Below are 17,057 nucleotides of genomic sequence, written 5' to 3'. Positions count from 1 at the left end.
CTGCCCCTGTCTAACAGGGGCGTGTAATTACAATTTTTGAAGCAATAATTTGCAGCAGGGCTCGTTCCTGCGTTCCAACTAGAGTGTCTGTGAGGGGTTGCAGTGTTGTGGCACCAGCACCAGTGCCTAAGGCCTAATTTTTCAGCTCCTGTTCAACAGGGGCATGTAATTACAATTCTTGATCTAATATTTCACAGCAGGGCCCTGTGAGGGCTTACAGTGTTGTGGCCACAGCAACACCTAAGGCCCAAATTTCTGCTGAGTATATAGGGCAGGACCCTACTTTCAAACATCTAACTTACAAATGACTCCTACTTGCAAACGGAAGGAGACAACAGGAAGTGAGATGAAATCTACCCCTAGGAAGGGAAATTCTCTCCTGTAAGAGTTAATATGGGAAAACAATTTCTCCTTTCCACTGATGCTTTCCAATCCTTGTTCCACAAAAAAACCCAAATTTTCAAAAAACATTTTTCATTGGGACAAAAAAGTGAGGTGAAATCTTCTGAAGAGGAGGAAAGACAGCAAAACAAATGTCACAGGGGTGATAACCCTTCCCTATGTTTTCCAAAAAGCTTAGAAAAGATTTTTTGGCTGGAGCTAAACACGTTAAAAATGTTCAAAATTACAAACAGATTCTACTTAACAACAAACCTACAGTCCCTGTCTTGTTTGCACCGCCTGTATACTGCTGTTCAGAGTATATAGGGCCTGGTGGCCCCACACCTTTCCTTATTTTAATTTGGGTGCGGGGTTCCCCTTAATATCCATACAAGACCCAAAGGGCCTGGTAATGGACTGGGGGGTAGCCATGCCGTTTGTCTCACTGATTTTCATCCATATTGTCATGACCCGACATGACATTAAACCCGCAAGCAGTTTTAAATGAGATTTTTTCCTTTAAAAATGACATTTGGTGCAGGGACTGTTCTAAACATGGGAAACACGCGTCACTTTACAGGCATACTATAGACACCCCCCAGGTACGATATTTAAAGGAATATTTCACTTTTTTTTTTTTACTTTAAGCATCATTAAAATCACTGCTCCCGAAAAAACGGCCGTTTTTAAAAGTTTTTTTTGCATTGATACATGTCCCCTGGGGTAGGACCCGGGTCCCCAAACCCTTTTTAGGACAATACCATGCAAATTAGCCTTTAAAATGAGCACTTTTGATTTCGAACGTTCGAGTCCCATAGACGTCAATGGGGTTCTAACGTTCGTGCGAACTTTCGGTCCGTTCGCGGGTTCTGGTGCGAACCGAACCGGGGGGTGTTCGGCTCATCCCTAGTGGCTACCCAGACTGGGCTGTCATAGAGCCATCGAACTTTAGGACGAATCAGAACGCACATACCATATATAGCTGCAAGGTCGGTAGGATCCTAAACAAACATCACATCACTGAGGCTTTTAAGTCTAAAAGACCCAACACCCAAACACTGGTATATGCAGTTCAGTGTAGTGAGGAATTTCAAGACCTGTATATTGGGAAGAGAAACTCTCAACAAACAAATTGTCTTCCTATGTTTTGTTCACATTCTACAGGAAAATACTCCTACACCTTAAAGTGGTATTAAGTACAACATATACAACAAACAGAACATTGTAAGCAACCCTGTCAGTGGTAAGTGGTGTGTCTTAATGTTCTAACAACAGATTAGCTGGCAGGTTCACCAGGTAAAAAAAGGGAATGAACGCCTAAAAAATAAAACAAATGCAACAATCTCATCTAAGAATTGGTAAGCTGCAAAAAATAAATCTTTGCTTTTGGGTTTAATACCACTTTACGGCAAAAAGACGGTTGTTTGAGGACAGTGAGGTTCACATTTCTGACAGAGAGGACAACTGGTTCACAAGAGGCATGCCAAGGCCATCTATGCCAAATTGGAACAACTATCATTGACCAGGGGTGGGGCCTTTCAATGCCTTCTGTTTTCCACATATATTGCCATTTTGACATCTATATCCTGGTGTTTTGATTCACACCTTCACCAATGTCAATAGAAGCATTAACATTTATGAAGCCTTTCTGACACCAGGAATGGAATTATTTTCACATTTCCCATCCTGTCCTTAGACAATATTGGCCTTTCCATGGTAAATGGATCAAGGTGTTGGTGCTAGCTGTTTTGCTATGAAAACTGGGGTATTTTCCTGATGCTCATTGGAACAAAAAAAGGGGCTTGGACAAGCTATGCAATGTCTTCAACATTACAGAACAAGTCCCGTTAAATATGACTAACTACTACTAGATAGTAAAATATAAGAGTTTTTACAGAGAAGAAATACTGGTCTTTGATTCCGTGCAGAGTTTGGATCATTTGCAGAATAAGTCGGTACCGATGAGCAAGAGTCACTGACCTTCATAATGTGAAAATCCTTAGTGTAATTTTTGATGATAAAAACAAAAGGTTTTTCTGGACCCTGTAGATGTTGTTGTGGAACTAGCATCACCTAGTAAAAAGGGTCTGAGGGGTGTTGTTGTCGGTGTTCTCAAATATTTTTTTTTTTTAAATGGACACACCCTTAATGCCAACTATCCTGGGTATGTTTGTATTTCCATATGACAAGGTTTCGCTGTCCTTAAACCAGCATATTTTATGCCAGGATGATATTATGATATTATGATTTGTTAGATACCAAAAAGGATATACAGTGCTTTGAAAAAGTATTCACATCCCTTGACATTTTCCACATTTTGTCATGTTAGAACCAAAACTGTAAATGTATTTTATTGGGATTTTATGTAATAGACCAACACAAATTGGCACATAATTGTGAAGTGGAAAGAAAAGTATAAATGGTTTTTCACATTTTTTTACAAATAAATATGTGAAAAGTGTGGCGTGTATTTGTATTCAGCCCCCCTGAGTCAATACTTTGTAGAACCACCTTTCGCTGCAATTACAGCTGCAAGTCTTTTTGGAAATGTCTCTACCAGCTTTGCCCATCTAGAGAGTGAAATCTTTGCCCATTCTTCTTTGCAAAATAGCTCAAGCTCTGTCAGATTGGATGGAGAGTGTCTGTGAACAGCAATTTTCAAGTCTTGCCACAGATTCTCAATTGTATTTAGGTCTGGACTTTGACTGGGCAATTCTAACACATAAATATGCTCTGATCTAAACCATTCCATTGTAGCTCTGGCTGTATGTTTAGGATCGTTGTCTTGCTGGAAGGTGAACCTCCGCCGCAGTCTCAAGTCTTTTGTAGACTCTAACAGGCTTTCTTCTAAGATTGCCCTGTATTTGGCTCCATCCATCTTCCCATTAACTCTGACCAGCTTCCCTGTCCCTGCTGAAGAAAAGCATCCCCACAACATGATGCTGCCACCGCCATGTTTCACGGTGGGGATGGTGTATTCAGGGTGATGTGTAGTGTTGGTTTTCTGCCACATATAGCATTTTGCTTTTAGGCCAAAATGTTAAATTTTGGTCTCATCTGACTACTAAAAGTGTCACTTAAAGCAAAACTTTTTTCATTTTAGATATAAGGGAAAGTTATAACCACTGTCAGTTTTTTTTGCCATTTTCCCAGTAGGAAAATTTTCTTTTACTTCCCATCCCATAGCCAAAACAGGAAGTAAGAAGAAATCCCTGCAAATTAAGGGAACCTTGTGGCCCCCCAGGTCACCAGAACTACTCCCCCCCCTTAAAAAGAGTCCCCCTCTGTCACTTTCCTGGGAATAACCTTAATTTGGAATTTTCTTTTCACTTTCAATGATAATGGCAGACAGGAGAGATAGAAAGGGTTGAATCTCCCTAACAGGGAGCACAGACAGCGGGGAAAACCTAATAGGTGTTCTAATCCATCTCCAATCTAGCAAAAAAATTAAAAAAACCTTTGTCTTTAGTTATACTTTAAGCCTGGCTGCTTAGCCTCACACATGGGATTTGAATCTGACCATTTTTAGTACGAACTTGTGACTTTTGAGGAAGATGAGGATAGCACAGTGTTCAGTACTACTCCTCCATTCTCTACAAATAGTTTTGGGTTTGTCAGGCCTCACTATCATTACAAGCAGTCCTTACAGAAATGGTTACTTTCAACTAACAATGATTTACCAAATACATTTCCCAAGACTGCATTTACTGTATATATGAACAGTTATACAAATAACACATAAACAAATGACATTGAAATTAATTGAAACAATAATTAACGGACAATTTGTTTTAACAGTTGCTTGAGTAAAGATACTGTATTGTATTGATTGCTAGAAGTAGATACAAAAGTAGCATTGATGCTTATACTATTAAATGTAGTAAATATATATTATTTTTCAAATGAAGCACATGCCTGACATATTTAAATATTAAAATGTCCTCATCCACAAGTTTGGCCCTGACTCAGAATCTCTTACCTCTGTTTCGTCTGTCTAGATGTAATGTTGTGAATGCTGTGAGTGAATGCTATCTGTATGTAGTAGGTGAAAGCTAAGGTGGCTGTCAGTACTATAGTAGCTTGCATGTGGCTTAATAATACCTGGTTGCCAAACAGGTTCTGCCCTAAGGTTCAGTGTATGCCAGTCTAGATGAGTTTGAGGCCTGAAAAGCAAGAATAGAGTTTTATCATTAGCAGTCCTAATGCTGTGCACTAGATCGGTTAATAAAACCGAGCATATATTTCATATATCAAATATTTCCTAATAGGTATTATGGAATTTTGTAATTTTTATTGCAGTGTTGGTATTGTAACTTTACACCTTTTAGACTGACATGTAATTTGTGCATATTATTAGATTTATTAAATACTCTAAACAGTTTAGCCATTTTTTTCTATTTTTTTTTTTGGGGGGGGGGGGGGGTAAACTGCTTGGGATAACTATTGCAAGCCATGTTTTCAACACAATTAACATGTGGTTTTAAATCCAAGAATATTAAATACCCATTTGCAATTTTAACAGGCAAACCAGTGGGCTTAATTTATGCATCTGCATGGCACTTTCTTTTAACAATGGACCCCCTGTGTACTTATTTGTCCCTGTCATATAGATCCTGTGGCAATTTACATACATGCAGACACTTGAAGCTGCCTATTATTAAAGGTAAGCACCATTATGACACATTATTTTAACCCATAGGTAAACCTTTCCTAAAATAAATGTCAGTGCTGTGTAGGCAGGTGTCTACAAGGGGAAAGTTATATTACAACAAGTGAGCTTAGGTTGCCCAGTTCAGGGAAGATTTAAGTGTTTGCCACAAGTTTTCTGGGCTTTTTAGGTCCTGCCATTGATATACACACACTTATATATATATATATATATATATATATATATATATATATATATATATATATATATATATATATATATATATATATATATATATATATACATACAGTAGTATATATAGGGGAGGGCTGAGCTTGGGATTTGTCTCTTCTGCTGAGCTTGACTGCATTGAAGCCAAAGGGTCCTTGTCACCTGGAACAATGTACCTTCATCTGCCACCCCAAGGGATTCACCAGGTATGGACACTGCCAATTTTGGGACTCTCACATTTTCAGGTATGCCTGGGCAGCCACTAAATAGTTAGTTAGGAAATGGACTAAGATGCACTTTAATGCTGTAATATTTCTGAAGTGTTTTCAGTAAAGTTCTTGAACTGTTCTTGAGCCTGGCCTGAAGTTATTCAAGGGGTACATGGTGGTACAAAGCATATCAGAAGAATAGGGCCTGTAAATCACACATGAGGTATGAAAGCAACTACGAAAGGTTAATTCGGCATTCGAAGAGTTGAAGAGCATTTGTCATGGGTAACCATGCACTAGTGGGAATGTATAGCAGCTGGTTATAAAGCATGGTACCTGGTGTAGTTGACAGGTCATCCGGTAGCAAAGGTGTTGGTGTTCCCAAAAGTAACCGGGACCAAATCCGTGGTACAGAGACATATACCCACAAAACCTAGCCACATGGTACAGGAGAGAGAAGGAGTTAATTTTGAGCATGCATGGGGTCTGTGCTAGTGCTCGGCAGGACCCCAATCTGTCACTGGGAGTGAGGTGGCAGAAGTATGCTGGACTGGTGAAAAGGGCACAGGCTCAGCAGTGTCCCTCTTAAATGTAACACACATCGAGGAAGGTGTAGTAACATAGGACAACACATTTTTCACATGAACTCTGTACATACATTTTACTACTGCACACAGTGTATGGCTCATCTCTAAGCCAGGGTACTGCCATAATGTTGACTTTCACCAGGCCCCGCCCAGTCCCAGACTTTGATAAGCGCAGACAGACAAGAAAGGTTCTATCATGTGAGGGGCAGGGCATTTCTGAGCCATTGGTCTGAAGCAAATATGCATATCAATTAATGCAGCAAGTAAAATTTAATATATTAACTCTTTTATGAGTTAATATATAAAGCCCAACCTCAATGTATATGACATTGAGGTTGGGCTTTATATAACTGGATCAATATCCTGATTTTTGTATAAACAGTAGAAGTTCAAAAGGGCACTTTTTATTTTTATTGGAAATCACATTTAATATGATCTGATATATTTAAAATTTTATAACCTTTCATATTGCTCTATAGATGGTTCACATTAAAGGGAACCTGTCACAAAGCTTGGAAGCAGCCATTCCTAGACTCATTAGCCATATATATATTAGTTCTAGGGCAGTGACCCTCATGTGCAAGAGGGAGTCATAATAACCTGTTTAGTTTAAATGAAACTAAAGATGATTTAGGTGATATATGTTGGCTAGGATTTTTACAAGTATGTTCAAACCTATGTTTAGCAGAGAACCATCTTGGAACTGGCACATGTGATAGAGTTCTTAAATAACATAGATATGGGCTTCTAATCATGGGGCAGGGAGTTGGTGTTAAGCATTACACAATATAAGATAAGTTCAGCGAGTGATGAACTAGTAATGAGTTTAGCTTTATTTTAGCATTTGGCCATCTGGCTCTGGATCTTTACCTAAAGGCATTTGTGAGATTGTACTTTGCATTTTCTCCACTGAAATGGGAAGCTCTAGTTGACATCCAGTGATATAGTGGAATTTTTTTTTATCTTTCAACGTTGGGCCTCAGATGAGAATCAAGCTAGAGAGGGGTAGAGATTACAGAGTAAGCCATAATAATATCAGAATATTTAAACTATGCTCTTACCACAATTTAGCAGGGGGCCTAGGAAGGATGAATTGTGTTAATGCTGGGTCATAGTAGTGAATTCACTTAGTAAATATATATAATATTCACTGGATGTCTACAAGCTAGAGAAGATGCTAGTTCATTAACGTATTTACAGGAGCAATGACCTTTAGCAGGCAAATTTTCACAAGTGAGTAGGGATAAGTTTAGTGATTTTGGTGAAATTGATTTAACTGTGAAATTGCTATTTTCTTTTCACAGAACACAGACCCAGCTTAATAAACATGCCTACTTGGGTTATGCACCACTTACAGGTAAATGGACACTGGCAAACTAAGACAGGCAGTCCTCCTCTATATAACCCCACCTCCCAAGGACAGCGTCATTTTTTTCCCCAGTGTCAGAAGGTGATGGTCACTAATGGGCAGCACTCTAGCATTGCCAGATTCTCAGTGGTTCCTTTGGGATCAAGAGTTTTGTATTCGGTATTCGTTACTACAGCTATGGTGGTTACGATGGATGGTACCTTGGCCCTGCTTTGATGAAGAAGCATGCAGGGATTGCCTGTAACCCAACCTTTTGGTGCTGAACCCTGCGTATACGAAACTCTGTGCAGTAGTATTGACCAAGGCACTTCTGGAAGGGTGCTGTACAGTTCCAGAGCAGTGAACCCCAGGAATTAGGGGATCAAGTACCTGAAGGTCTGGCCAGACGCTGCCCGTCATGATGTGTGATCGTTAGATTTAGATTTTTTTGTAATCAGATCCTGCAGCTGGAATGGTAAGTCCCAGGTAGCCTTGGTCCCAGGGAGCTTACTCCTAATATTATTTGATTATTGCTGCCTGTACTTTCTCTTTTTTTCCACTACATGGCACTGATTGCTGTATTTTCTGGAGGTTCCTCTGCTAGGCAAGAAAGACTTGCTGGTTCCTGTGATGTACTTACCCTGTCACCATCTTGCTTCCTTCTTTTAATCATTGGGACATCCTGGAAAATACACAATCATGTGGGAAACCGCACACACATGTGCCAGGGGCGGGCACCAGAAGTGGAAGTACAAACCTCAAAAGCTGATGGCAGCTATTTGGTAAATGTGGATGACTGAGCAGCAGCGGCAGTGCTTTTTTCTGTGAAGCCAGGCTGGGCATCATCACGGAGGCACAAGGCAGTTTGCTATTCAGTTTTCCTTGGGTTATGTGAGCACACCTAAAAGGGTGAAGGGCCACAGGAAGCTAGAGTGAGTCTCTCAGGATGACCATCTACTTGTATTTGTATGCAAGTATCATCCTAGCTGTTTTTATTTGGGATTGCTTGTTTCAGCACAGATCTTAGTCTTTTCCAGCATGCTTACAATGTATAAGAGAAAGTGGGGAAGTGGAAGTACAGTTGGGAGGGGCGCATGACCGCTGCAGTTGGGTCTGGAAGATGCTGGATGGATTCCCACTGCTGCAGGTTCTCCTGAAGGGCCAGGCATGACAGGTGGTTCAGAGCCTCTGCATTTGTCTGGTCTGGTGGCTACTGAAGGGATGTCATATGTGACAAATGGGGACTTAGCATCTGTGTTAGCAGGTTTGGAGAATAAATTTGTTGGGGGGGTGTTTGCCTCCATTGGTCAGGGGTGTAGGAAACACAGATGGTCTCCTTCTCCTAGTTCCCCGTTCCCCTTCAGTGTTGGAGCAGGAATGGGTGGACATGAAGGGAGAGGCAGAGGATGTAGAGCCTGAAGAGGGTCAGGTGGTGAACTCCACTGCAGAGGATTTGGAGAAATTCGGGATGAGCGTGTCTCACAGGTCCAGAGAACCCTTGTGAATTCCTTATCAGAGATGATTCATTCTGATTTAGAGTTGCCGCTTGTGAAATCTGCAGCCCCAAAGTGTCTGCCGCACGGTTCCTGGTGGGTCGCTTCAGGGGGCCCAGACATTTCCGTTTCACCCCTATTTAGAGGAGGTAATTTTTCGGAAAGGGGCTCATCCTGACAGGGTGTTTGTTACTCCTAAAAGATTTGAGCAGACGACGTGGGTAAATGGCTGCCTGATTCCTCAGCTCTGTAGGATAACCAGCTACAGTGGCTACACAAAACAGGACAGAAACTGACCCACATTGCTCCTCAACAACCCCACACCACCTGACCGAGATGTCCAAGAGGAGGAAGGAATATAATTCCCCCAAAAAGCTCACCACATTCTTCCCTTCTCCCAGCCTCACTAATAGTAAAGATGGTGCCGGCAGCACCTGTGGAAGCTCAGTACGCTGTCCCCTCCCCCTTCCCAGACAAGAACACCATCAATACACTGGGACACCCTCTTCTACAAACTAACAGGGTGAATCTTCTCTTCCTAACTAGCCCTCCACAGCCAGCCCAGCTAAATCAAGGCTCAGAACAGAAGAGCCAGCTCACGCACAGCCCAGCACAGCCTGTTCTTTCTCCCCCCTCCTCAGCAATCATCAGTGCTGGAATCATTCCCTGCATCAGATCAGCCTCTGTCAGAGCAAACTATGAAGAACATGCTCCTCTCCTTAAGGCAGACTGTTTACACAGATCTTTCCAAAGCTGTATTAGCACTATCTGTTTCTGTACAGCAGCAAGACCAATGCATTAACACTATACAATCCAGAGTGGGTGATCTGTACATGGCATGGCCCACAATGAAATGGTAGGTCACAGACCTAGAGGACCGTTCCTGTAGGAACAACATTAAATTCCGAAATATACTGAAATTGGTCCAGCAGTCTGACCTTACTAAGTTCCTACAGTCCCTTATGCGCACACTCATACCAGAACTGACTGAGCATGACCTGGAGATTGACAGAGCGCACAGGCTCCCTAAACCTCCCCATCTACCAGCTTCTACACCCAGAGATGTTCTGGCACGCATCCACTTCTTTATGGTGAAGGAGCGCATCATGTATGCAGCGAAATGCACAGCCAGGCTCCCGGACCCCTTTACCTCTATTAATCTCTACGCTGATCTCTCCAAATCGACTATGAAAAACTGTTGTCAACTTGCTACAATTACCAAAGCCCTTCAGAATCACAAAATCCTCTACAAATAGGGATTTCCCACCAAACTAATCACACACCAGGACAAGACCCATGTAGTAAGAACGCTCCCTGTGGGTCTCCAACTCCTGAAAGCCTGGCGCATCATACCAGAAGACACTCCTTACCCAGGAGACCAATCAACCTATCAAATGGAGACTGGAGGAGCCTACCAAGATGACTGAAAATGAATAGTGACTCCTGTTGCCCTCGACTCAACAGATGCTGGGTACCTGCAGTTCCACTCACTGCCCAATGAGCTTAATAATTTTCTCTCTTCTTGAGCTCTCAGTTTTTACTCACCCCTCTACCTAATACCTGTACCGGCTGCTCCCTGACTATTTTTGTCTCATCAACTTAACCATCCGCATCTCCTGAACATCATCACATACCCTTCTGTGGCATTTAAACTTGTCTCTGTAAATGCTAGAGGCCTGAACACCCCTCAAAAAAGATTTGCACTACTTAAAGAAGCCAAACACCAAAAAGCCAATATCATGTTGGTGCAAGAAACGCATTTTGCAATAACCAAAACCCTTCAGTTCAAACTGAAAGACTTTGAAAAGATCCTCTTGGCTTCCAATCCAAAAAAATAATAATGGAGTCCTAATAGCTATATGAAATTCTCTGAATTCCAACCTGCACAAAACCATCGCAGACCCTCAAGGTCGCTATCTAATTGCTATATGCAACATCAATGGAGTCCCGTACACCTTAGTCAATGTCTACGGCCCGAATAGACAACAACTCCATTTCTGCAAATGCTTATACAAGAAAGGGACCCAAGTCAAGAAAGGCAGATTAATTGTGGGAGGTGACTTCAACATAGTCAGAAACCCGGACATTGACACCAAATCAACAACTTGCCACCAACGCCTGGCTTTGAACCCCTTTCTTCAAGCAACCGGATTATTCAAGGTCTGGAAATGCCACCACGGATCAGAGTGGGGCTTCTCCTATTTTTCCTCCTCTAAAACTATCCTATTCCCACATCAACTTCTTACTTGAAGACAAACAGACACTTCAAGATGTTACAGACTTCACGATCTGAACTATTGCGTGGTCTGACCTCACCCCTGTCTCGATTATTATGGGTGAACGAACAACGGGACCAACTCGCACCTGCAGACTCAATACCTCTCTTCTTGCAGACACTAGTAACACCCAAAATATTACCATGGAACATCATGCTTTTTTCAAATGCAATGACCACCCAGACACAGAAAGGTTTATTCTTGGTCCACACACAAAGCGTATATGAGGGGAATCCTCATCAAAGTGCACAGTAAAGCTAAAAAACAGAGGACGCAGCAAATTGAAGAGATACCATCCTAAATTGACCAACTAGAAAAAGTAAATAAGCAATACCCTTCTCATAGCACAGCTAATGAACTCCTAGACCAGTGGCAAAAACTCTCCTCTTTACTGCTCTACAAATTTGAAACCAACCTTAAATTTAATAAAGGCCAACTTCCATGCCTTGGATAACAAAGCCAGTGCTTTACACGTCTGCCAAGTTAAGGCTCAGAGAACCAAATGTAAAATTGCATCCCTACACCACCCTATTACTAAGCATTTACTAACAACCCCCAAGGTATAGTTAACACCTTCAGCGATTACTATACATCCCTCTATAACCTAGAAACTGATCCCTCCACCCCCCAACCAACAGACCTGCTTATCCAAAAATTCTTGTCGTCAGTCGGCCTCCCTTCCATCACCACTAATCAACTTTAACAACTATCCCAGCCCTTCACAAACGAGGAAGTCCTGAGAGCAATTAAAACCCTTCCTTGTAATAAATCCCCTGGAGAAGACGGCTTTGTCAATGAATATTACAAACACTTCACCAACATTCTCTTCCCACTTCTCACTAATTTCTTCCACTCTGCTGCCTCCTCTACTTTCTTCCCACCAGATATGTTATGCTCGATTATCACAACTATCCCTAAACCAGATAAAGATCCTACCTCCACAACCAACTATAGGCCTAATGCCGCGTACACACGAGCGGACTTTACGGCAGACTTTGTCCTGCGGACTTTTTGACGGACATTACGACGGACTTTCCGAATGAACGGACTTGCCTACACACGATCAACCAAAGTCCGACGGATTCGTAAGTGATGACGTGTGACCGGACTAAAACAAGGAAGTTCATAGCCAGTAGCCAATAGCTGCCCTAGCGTCAGTTTTTGTCTGTCGGACTAGCATACAGACGAGCGGTCTTTTGACCGGACTCGAGTCCGTCGGACAGATTTGAAACATGTTTCATTTCTAAGTCCGTCAAACTTTTGAGAAAAAAAAGTCCGCTGGAGCCCACACACGATCGAATTGTCTGACGGACTCAGGTTCCCCGGACCAAGTATGCCGTAAAGTCCGGTCGTGTGTACGCGGCATAACTCTTTCTCCCACTTATAAACTTACATCTTAAATTTAATAAATGTAGATCCAGGTTATTTATTTATCTTTTAACTTCAATTGCATTTTAATCTGTTCATGCTCATGCAGCTTTTGACATTTTAGATTTATTGTATATATTCACTCCATTTACTCTCATTTTGATATTGTTTCTTGCTGCAACACTTATTTCAGTATACCCATCTAATATAGACATATGTCTTTCCTTCATAGTCGCTTATATAGCCATTGCTATATTTGAACATTGCTCCAATTGATCACAGCCATAGTTGTTCAGTCATCTCACTTTTCCATCTCCTTGTTTAAATGTCCACATCCATTACCCATTACCCAGATATGGATATTATCCATGCCATTGAAGCTGTCAAATTTGGGATTTTGGATGAACTATACACTCTTTTCCCTGCTGATTTGTTCTCTTCCTCACATTCAGTACCTTGCCCATCCTATAAACATCTTTGCGCACAATTTCGCAAAATAAAGGACTTATTCAATGCGGCCAATTTGAAATGGTGGTGGGACAAATTCTTCCTCCAAAAGTATTTACAATTTAAAATTAGTCCTAGAGGGTTGAGAGACATCAAAACCTGTTCTTTTTTTTATCACTCCCCCCATCCCTTATTCAAGAATGGGTCAACATCTCAGAATTTTGTACAAAGAAATAGATAGAATCATTATCCAACAAAGAGACAGAAAATATTCAGATTTATTGTCTAAAATACAGACCTCACTTGGGAGTCTTATTCAAAACATTCTACATCTACCCATCACTTGGTACAGCAAATTCAAACTCAACACCAAACGTGAGGAAGACAATTTTATTGGGGTTAAACTCAGTAAAATTCATAGAGACCTCAATGATTACAGTACCAACCACATATACAGTTGGAAGAGAAGCTCCTCCCCCACTGCCCCTCAGCCACTTCTCTCCCTACGTTTTGATACCCGATGCCCTAGAGACCACTCCTCATCACCACATGATGGCCCACTCAGGTCCAATCCCACACATCTATCCTATCCCACTCAACATGCCAATCTACAATCAAAAGCCCATCATCTTGCTAAAAAACACAATCTATCCACCAATAAAATCTCATCAGCACACAAGCCATCCATGGTTCATAGCCCTCGTGGTTCCCCCATATTGGCAACAACTTCATGCCCCACCAGTATCCATGTTCACAATACTAAATTCTCCCTTGTGATTCTCCCATAGTGGCAACAACCTCATGCCTCACCAGTATCCATGTTCACAATACTAAATTCTCTGCCCCCATCCCTGCAGCACCCTCATTCTCTCAGTCCTCCCACAGCAGTCCTCTAGAAGATCCCTCATTCATCCCCTCCCCAACACATACTTCTATAGATCCCCCCGAACCTTCTAGCACATCCATTTCCACCTTACCAGACTCCACTTTTTTAGTCTTCACCCCTCCTGCCTGCCATGAAAAGAAAACTCATAGATGAGGCAGAAGAGGGGGAAGGTGTCAACACCCTAAATAAAGTTTGGAGACTATAAAGATTTTCAACTTATTAGTCCACTGTCTCTCCCCATGAAGTTTCCCTATTGAGCCGAGGTCTCTCTTTTTGCCCCTTCAGTAGCCCCCAACTCATTCTAACTTTTTTATATTTAAACAGGTTCACCAGAAATCTCATGGTTAAATGCTTTTTTCCATAAAGACCCCTCAACAGGAGCATAATTCAGATGCACCTTTCGAGTTAGATACATCTCTAGATACCACTTTGGAGTCCACTCTCTTTGACCAAACAGCCCAAAACCTTCTAGAACAATTATATACTGATGATGAAGATCAATATTTTGATCTAACTCAGCATGTACCCACATCCCCACCCATTCAACACACTTAATTTCGCCCCAAGTCAGTTCATCCAAACCTTCTATGGTGGTTTATGCAGACATACTCCATCTGTGTCTACACAACCCACACACTCCCTCCTCATCGTCCAATCTCTCTCCCTCCTAACTCACTGCTCTCAATGACCTCACCAAAATTTCCAATCTAATCATTAAAACTGCGGACAAAGGCGGTGGCCTAGTAGTCCAAAACAAATCAGATTATCTCAAGAAATCCTTACGATTACTTTCCAACACAAACACAACATTTGCCAACGATCCACTCCCCAAATTCATCACAGAAGCACATGCAATAATAGACAGGGCCTCCTCAGACGGTATCATTGACTATATTTTTACCATCTACCCAAAATTCATAAAGATCCCACACATCCACCCGGTGGACCTATCATGGCCGCCATGGAGAGTATCACCAGTTATCTCTTTATATATATTGATAATTTTTTACAGCCACTAGCACAACAGCTACCATCCTACATCAAAGACAGTATACATCTACAACACACCCTCCAAAATGATTCATGGGAACCATCTTACTTATAGCTCTCTTTAGATGTAGCTTCGTTATATACCTCTATACCCCATGAGGTAGGTTTAAGAGCTGTATTACAATTTCTCAATGATAATCCCATGTTAAATACTAGCCAAGCCCAATTTATACTGGAAACCACAAACTTTTGTCTAACCCACAGTTACTTGGAATTTAATGGTGATTTCTACCTACGGACCCACGGCACAGCGATGGGGGCAAATTTTGCCCCAAGCTATGCCAATCTCACCATAGGTCTGTGGGAGAACTGGCACATTTGGAACAGTAATCCCTTCACCTCACACCTGATCTTCTACGACTGTTACATTGATGATGTCATCATCATTTGGGACGTCCCAAAATCCTCAGTCCAGCCATTTGTAGCCCACTGTAATGCCAATGATATGGGTCTGTCGTTCACCTCGATCTGTGATGAGAACACACTAGCCTTCCTTGCTCTTACACTTAGCCACCACAATGGGACCACACATTCACAAAATTACACTAAGCCTACTGCAGGTAATTCTTATCTACATTACAAAAGCTGCCATCACCGACACTGGATTAAAAACATACCCAAAAGCCAATACTGCCTCCCCAAACACAATTGTACCAAAGATAAAGATTACGTCACACGTAATCCACCTACCCTCATTGATGAAGCCTTCAAGCGGAGTTCCGCTTAAAAAAAAAAAAAAAAAAGTCAGCAGCTACAAAAACTGCAGCTGCTGACTTTTAATAATCGGACACTTACCTGTCCCAGGGCCCAGCGATGCGGGGGATCGAAGCCCCGCTCGTCTCCCCCTCCGCTCGGCGGTGCTGGCAACTGTGGCTTCACTGTCGGGCACCCACTACGCATGCGCAAGCGGCACCGCGCACCGTAATCATCTAGGACCTTTGATGTGTCCCAGATGATTGACAGGAGGGAGGGGGCAGAGCTGCACCGAGGGAAGTGATGTCAAGAGCCCAGGCGCTGAAGGAGGCAGACAGGCATTTAGAGGTCAGTAAAAAAAAAATTTCTCCAAATGTTTTGTTTTTATTTTTTTTATGCACATAAATGAAATTTTTTTTTGGGTGGAACTCCACTTTCATGTTCTATAAATAACAATGAAACCCAACAGACAAACATACTGACATCACCTCCCCAAGGCAACCGTTGAGATTTACAACCAACTTCCATACTAAATTCAAAAACATGGAACGATTATTCCAAAAACATTGGTCTATACTACAAGAGGACCCACACCTCAAATCTGCCATCACAACTCGACCCCTCATTTCTTATAAATGCGCTAGAAACCTAAAAACTAGAATTGCACCGAGTAAAATTAAATCAACTGCATGTACCCCCAGTTCCCCTCTTAAGTTCTTTAACATTCGAGGTATGTACCAATGACGTAAGCCTTACCTGTTCACACATTACCCACAGACAAAATGAATTTCATTAGAAGGGTAAAACTTACCTCTTATCTGATTTCTACACGTTAATCAGAATTCGTGGTATATTGTCTGTCCTGTCTGTGTGGCTTACCATATGTAGGCCGCACAATTCGTACTCTTTGGAAAAGATTTGGGGAACACAGGCGCCTAGTGGATGCAGAGTCTGACCAACTCTCTGACCAAGTGTCCTGAAACACTTCCTTATTCATCATGCACATTCTTCCAAGGATCTAAAAGTTTGGGTAATCGAAACAATACCAAACAACCTTCCAGTAGCTGAATGCTTCAAATGCCTGTGCTCAAGGGAATCCTATTGGATATACCAACTAGACACCCTTGCACCTGGAGGGTTAAACGAGGAGCTAGAAATCAATCCCTTACTTTAATTTTAGATTTACGTTTATGTAAACGGGTGACCCCGCCCACTCTGACACCGCGGGGAAAGCCATAGGGAAGTCCCCGTGCGTCGGAGGGGGCGAGGTCACTGTGTGGTCACTGTGTGGCCCCACCTTCTGTTATATAAGAGCTGTCACTTGAACAGAAGCGTCACACAGCGGGAGACTCCCACTGAGGCGGATCAGAGGATGAAGCGGAGAAGAAGAAGCCGGAGGAAGATGCCCGGACGAGAAGACCGGAGGAAGAAGCGGAGGAA

Source organism: Aquarana catesbeiana, linkage group LG02 (genome assembly GCF_042186555.1).
Source record: "Aquarana catesbeiana isolate 2022-GZ linkage group LG02, ASM4218655v1, whole genome shotgun sequence".
NCBI lineage: Eukaryota > Metazoa > Chordata > Amphibia > Anura > Ranidae > Aquarana > Aquarana catesbeiana.
Note: the sequence above shows the minus strand (reverse complement) of the source record.